Raw genomic sequence first — 6,406 nt, forward strand, 5'->3', positions numbered from 1 at the left:
TGTCAAACCTACGGTGGCCGGTACGGGTCACCAGAAAAATAATTTAGAAAACATAACAAACAATAAGAAAACATCACTCAAAATCATACTACACATTTCAAAATACTCACTACACATTTGAAAATACTCGCTACACATTTCAAAATACTCACTACACATTTCAAAATACTTACTACACATTACAAAATACTCACTACACATTTCAAAATACTCACTACACATTTCAAAATTCTCGCTACACATTTCAAAATACTCGCTACACATTTCAAAATACTCGCTACACATTTCAAAATACTCACTACACATTCGTCCCAGTCTTACCCTGGTCTGGCCTGCCCGCGGTCGTCATTAGTTTACATATACGAAATTGACGTGATGGCAGAAAGCTAATATAAATATACGCTTCCGATATTACTAATAGTTCAGTACGCGTGGGATATTTTGATGCTATTGTGGCGATATGTTGTCTATGTGGAATTCATAGACAAACATATCGCCACAATAGCATCAAAATATCGACGCCACATGAACTATTAGTAATATTTCTTCCAGGGATTTCTTGGTCTTAGTTAGACAACACAACATGAGTGGTCAATCTACAGATTGCATGTAATTGTATTTGTGTTGGTGATATTCGACAATCATTAGTTTAACTAATGAACTTATTGACGTGACTGGTATTGAAGTTCTAAATTTATTGCTTTTACTCGAAATTACCGAACTTTTCATTTTCTTTGGCGTTTCTTGTGCAACAAATTATAGCACTATGTGTAAATTTCCTCTTTGGTTTCCTTGTTATTTTTGTAACGCATCACACAAGTACGTACGCGACATAGCGAATGCAAATTCATATACTCAAATTTTTGCTATTAAAGTGCGGACATGTGTCGAAAGCCAGTGCAAATACATTTGCTGGCGATATGTAGATCGTCTACTAATGTTGTTGCCCGACCAAGTCCAGCAAAACCCTGGAAGAATTTCTGATTAGAGTTCAGCCAATATGTTAATGCTATTATCCCAATGTCCCATTTTGTTTGTCTTGTGAAATGCGGAATTATACATTTAATATGCTTACTTTATGATGTCATGTCAGTTTCGTAGATGGAAACTAATGATGACCGTGGGCAGGCCAGACCAGGGTAAGACTGGGACGAATGTGTTGCGAGTATTTTGAAATGTGTAGTAAGTATTTTGAAATGTGTAGTGAGTATTTTGTAATGTGTAGTAAGTATTTTGAAATGTGTAGTAAGTATTTTGTAATGTGTAGTGAGTATTTTGAAATGTGTAGTGAATATTTTGAAATGTGTAGCGAGTATTTTGAAGTGTGTAGTGAATATTTTGAAATGTGTATTTTGAAATGTGTAGTGAGTATTTTGAAATGTGTAGTATTTTGAAATGTGTAATATTTTGAAATGTGTAGCGAGTATTTTGAAATGTGTAGCGAGTATTTTGAAATGTGTAGTGAGTATTTTGAAATGTGAAGTATGATTTTGAGTGATGTTTTCCTATTGTTTGTTATGTTTTCTAAATTATTTTTCTGGTGACCCGTACCGGCCACCGTACAAACCAAACCCGTAAGACCTGGAGGGGAAACGGTACGGTGGCCCAGAGGTGCAATACACAAACGCAAATTGAAATACACAAACGCAAATTGAAATACACAAACGCAAATTCAAATACACAAGCGCAAATTCAAATACACAAACGCAAATTCAAATACACAAACGCAAATTCAAATACACAAACGCAAATTCAAATACACAAACACAAATTCAAATACACAAACGCAAATTCAAATACACAAACGCAAATTCAAATACACAAATGCAAATTCAAATACACAAACACAAATTCAAATACACAAACGCAAATTTAAATACACAAACGCAAATTCAAATACACAAACACAAATTCAAATATACAAACACAAATTATAATATGCAAAATTCATATCCGGTTAATTTGCTAGCTAAATGTGTTGTGAATTTACAAAGTTGCCGAAGTGCAGATTATTGTCATATTCTTATATTTTCGTTTCATTTCGAGAAAGTAAAATAAATACAGAACATTCATTGAGGCATTTGTGGATAGGCGGAACATCGAAGCAGAAACAGAAGATAACAATAATAATAATAATAAGAAGTGTTTACTAGATCATGTGACTAGTACTATGATCAGATATCTTATACTTAGTTTAATACACATATAATGTATCGTCATTCCAAACAGTTCGTATTATCTTTCCCGGCTGTTGGTAATGTGAACTTAAACACCATGTTTTGTACAGTATGCGGGAATTCACTAAATACAAGTGGTAATTTTAGTGCTAATTGTGGGACGGATCTTCGAAAGTCTGACGAATCTAAGACCTTGCGGAACAGTGATCCATCAACATCAGCTGCGCCTTCTACCGATCCTCGTGCCACCAAACCTTTGACTTTTAAAGAGTATTTGGCAGATATTTCATTTGCCACTGTTGAGAAAAGGAAGCGTCAAGATCTTTTTGTCTCCACGAAAAAGGGGAAGAAGGATGAGACTGTCAAGGTTTGTGATTACTACTACCTTTGCAAATAGGTCCTGTCAATAATAATTTGAAGGGTGGGTGATGGTTGTGAATAATTATATTCAATGCTTGTTTTTATATAGATATTAGTTATGTAATTTCCACCTATTGAAGCTGAAATATAAAATGCCTGCCATAAGAAATTTGTTTTTTTGCAGTCATTTGAATCAACACAATAATACTTTTGTTGCATGCTTTAAAAAATCAGGCTCAGGTTTTCATGGAGAAGGATGGAATGGTTTTTGCCATTAAAATGTCTAATTATTTTTACATTCTTCATCACATATTTTGTGATGCCAGGTCATGAACACCTAGTAACTGGATATTTTTTTCCACCACAGATAAAAATTGGAATTATTGAGCTAGATGGGAGTCATTTGAAAATTAAGCGAGGCTCACTTCTTCCTATTGATGTAAAAAAATGTGATTCTCATGTTGTGGTAAAAACTGCTGGGGTGGAGAAGCAACTGGCTCACAATAAGCAACTCCGTGATGAAAGTTCTGAATGGGTTTTGTTGTACCCAGATATGGAGTTAGTTTTATATTTACCAGGCACAACAGAAACATTTTCTTTAGAAAAGTACAAGGAGTCACTTGGCAGGCCATACAGTCGTGTCAATTTGTATGTTTGCAAGACTTTGGATTATGAAAGTGAGGAGGTTTTCTATTGATTATTAAAAACACTTTGTTAATGTATAGGCAATTTATTAATGTTAATACTTAATTATGAGCATTTAATAATCAAAGTTATTCTGTAAGGTCAAGTATATAATAATTTTTGCCCCATTTGGTTAATTTAATGAAACTATCATGATACAAATAAAATTAAACACTTACTTTATGAGGAGCTAATATTAAATATTACACATTAATACTGTAAAAGGCAACATTCATTTAGATGTTATACTTGAGAATTCCAATATGAGTTCATAAGGAAATCAGCAAAAGTGTGTTATGCAACAATCTTTTATTTAAATAAATTACATATTTGATAAAAATACAGATATTTGTTTTGTAGTTGCTAATGAATTAGTTGATGATGTTGTGGAAGAGCAATTAGATTTGAAAGAAATCAGACTAACAAAAACTCAAAATGAATCATTGTGCACAGAACCACAGCTTGGAGAAGAATCACATTCCACAACTTTGGTTGGACTGTCATCTTTTGATGATGCAACTTTAACACAACATGCACTAGAGAACTTCCAAAATTGTGATGCTTTTGAGATGAATTACTTTCCAAGGTTTGTGAGTACTATATAGTGTACTTGTACTTGTCAGTCTTTTTATGAAAAAGATGTTCAATTAATATTTCATGAAATGATGAGTGGGTATTGTGATGATGGTGCAAAATACCATTGGGAATTCATTCAAAGAAAGTGGATGAATGAAATTTGAAAATAGAACAGTCAGAAATAATGTGGCTTATCACCCATCTTTACTATAATAAGTGTTGTACATTGCTGGTGAAAGTTGTGAAGGGGCTGCTTTTGTCCCAGAAAGTATGGCAAATGAGGTTATGGAGCGAGAAGTGTTGCTTATTCATCGTTGTAATGTGAAAGCTGACTTGCTGCACTATTTTGAAAAAGATGATATTTTAAAGAAGTGTGTGGATGTCAAGATGATAGATTCCAGAGGTGTTGAGGAAAAGGGCGAAAGAGTCGGCGTTGTCAGGGATGCATTTTCTCTGTTTTGGAATGAAATATATAATAGTTTCATGTTAGGCGAGGATGAACGAGTCCCAGTGATTCGTCACGACGTTTCTCGGGAGAAGTGGCAAGCGATAGCCAGAATTCTTGTAAAAGGTTACACTCAAGTGCGCTATTGTCGGAAAGGATAAACAGTTTAGTTAACGCGTGGGTCGCGCGAGACCAAAGTCGGAAATGGCCGGTTCGTACCGGTAGTGTTAACAACAACACTTGAAGAAAAGAAGAAAAAGGGTACAGCATGGTAGAGCATTCGATAGCACATTGTAATTGTTTAAAGCGAGAGTGACAATAAATACTTTTAAAACGAAACAGTGAGAGTGATTTTCTGTGTTGGGCAAGCAAATCCCGACAAGTGGCACCCCCGATGGGACGAGATTAACATGGATAAACTAGTAAAAACGATCGAGACGAAAATCCAATTCCTAAAGTTCACAAATGAGAAAACAGTAAATATCTTGGGGAAAAATGACTTGGCAGGAATGGAGAGACAGAGGAAGACTTTAGAAAGGAAAACAGAAGAAGTACACGCTTTAAAGGAGCAGATTCAGGAATTAAACTTTGAGAGCGGCGAAAACGTAGACAATGTACGAGACTGGACGGAGAAAATTGAAGGGAAACTGGCAGAATTCGAGAACGCTATACGGGAGTTGAAACACGAACAAGATCGGGTTAAGGGCGAAGAAGATTTGAAACTAGAACGAACTAAATTTGAGCGTCGCATGGAGCACGAGAAGGCCTTGTCTGAAAATCGAGAAAAGTCCACAAGCGGAAAAAATGGCGCCACCAAATTGACGACAAAATTACCGAAACTGGTTATTACCAAGTTTACCGGACAACATACGGACTGGCTTAGATTTTGGGGGCAGTTTAATGCTGAAATTGACAATTCGGATGTCTCTAGTATAACCAAATTTTCATACTTAAAGGAGCTTGTCGAACCAAAAGTGCGGTCATGTATCAATGGATTACCATTCACATCAGAGGGATATGAACGAGCTAAGAACATTTTGACGACTAAATACGGCAAAACCAGCGAAGTCATCAACGCTTATGTTCAAAACATCATCAACCTGCCCAACATTCACGGAACTAAGCCTGGTAAAATCCATGCATTTTATGAAACACTACTAACAAGCGTACAATCTCTCGAGACACTTGGGAAACTCAAGGAAGTATCAGGCTATGTCAGAATGACAATTGACAAACTAGAAGGAATTCGAAGCGATCTTGTGAGAACCGATGACGACTGGCAAGAATGGAGGTTTCCGGAGTTCATCGAAGCGCTAAGAAAGTGGACGGTGAGAAATCCAGTTAAACAAGATGATGGCTCTCAGGACAGGCATAGCAAATCAAGGAGCTTTCAAGTTCGTCAACAAGAGTCGAGAAAAAGGTGTGTATATTGCAATGATACTAGTCATCGATCTGCTGAGTGTAAAAAGGTGGTCAGTGTTAGTGATCGTAGAAGAATTCTTGGAGAAAAGAAACTGTGCTTTAACTGTACGGGTCCACGACACAAGGTGTCTGAATGTCGTAGCCAACAAACATGCCAACATTGCAAAAGAAGGCATCACTCATCCATCTGCGATAAAAGACCAAACGAGCAAGAAGGCGTTAAACCACAAACCGAACAAATGATGGTAGCAAAAGGGGAGAACAAGGTGATATATCCAATCGTTCAGGTCAAAGTTGACGGAATTATTTGCAGAGCCCTTCTAGACACAGGGGCTGGGAGGTCGTACGCTTCAGGAGCGCTGGTGGAGAGATTGAATAAGCGACCGGTGCGGAAGGTGTTCAAAAGGATAGAAATGTTGATGCAGTCTACAAGCCGTATAATTGAGGTACACGAAGTAACAATCAGTGACTTAGACGAGAAACATAAGCTCAAAACTGAAGTAACAAAGGTCGACCGGAATAACTTACTCCTCGTCGACAATCCTAAATATGAAGAAGTTTTAAGTAAGTTTGATCATCTCAAGAAGGTCAAAATGGATGATACTGATGCAAAACCTCAACTTCCTGTCCATTTAATTCTGGGTGCGAATGATTATGCTAAGATCAAAACTGCTACGGAGCCCTGCGTTGGTGAACCTGGTGAACCAGTAGCTGAACTCACTAAATTTGGTTGGACGTTGTT

Source organism: Xenia sp. Carnegie-2017, unplaced genomic scaffold, assembly GCF_021976095.1.
Source record: "Xenia sp. Carnegie-2017 unplaced genomic scaffold, XeniaSp_v1 HiC_scaffold_19, whole genome shotgun sequence".
Lineage (NCBI taxonomy): Eukaryota > Metazoa > Cnidaria > Anthozoa > Malacalcyonacea > Xeniidae > Xenia > Xenia sp. Carnegie-2017.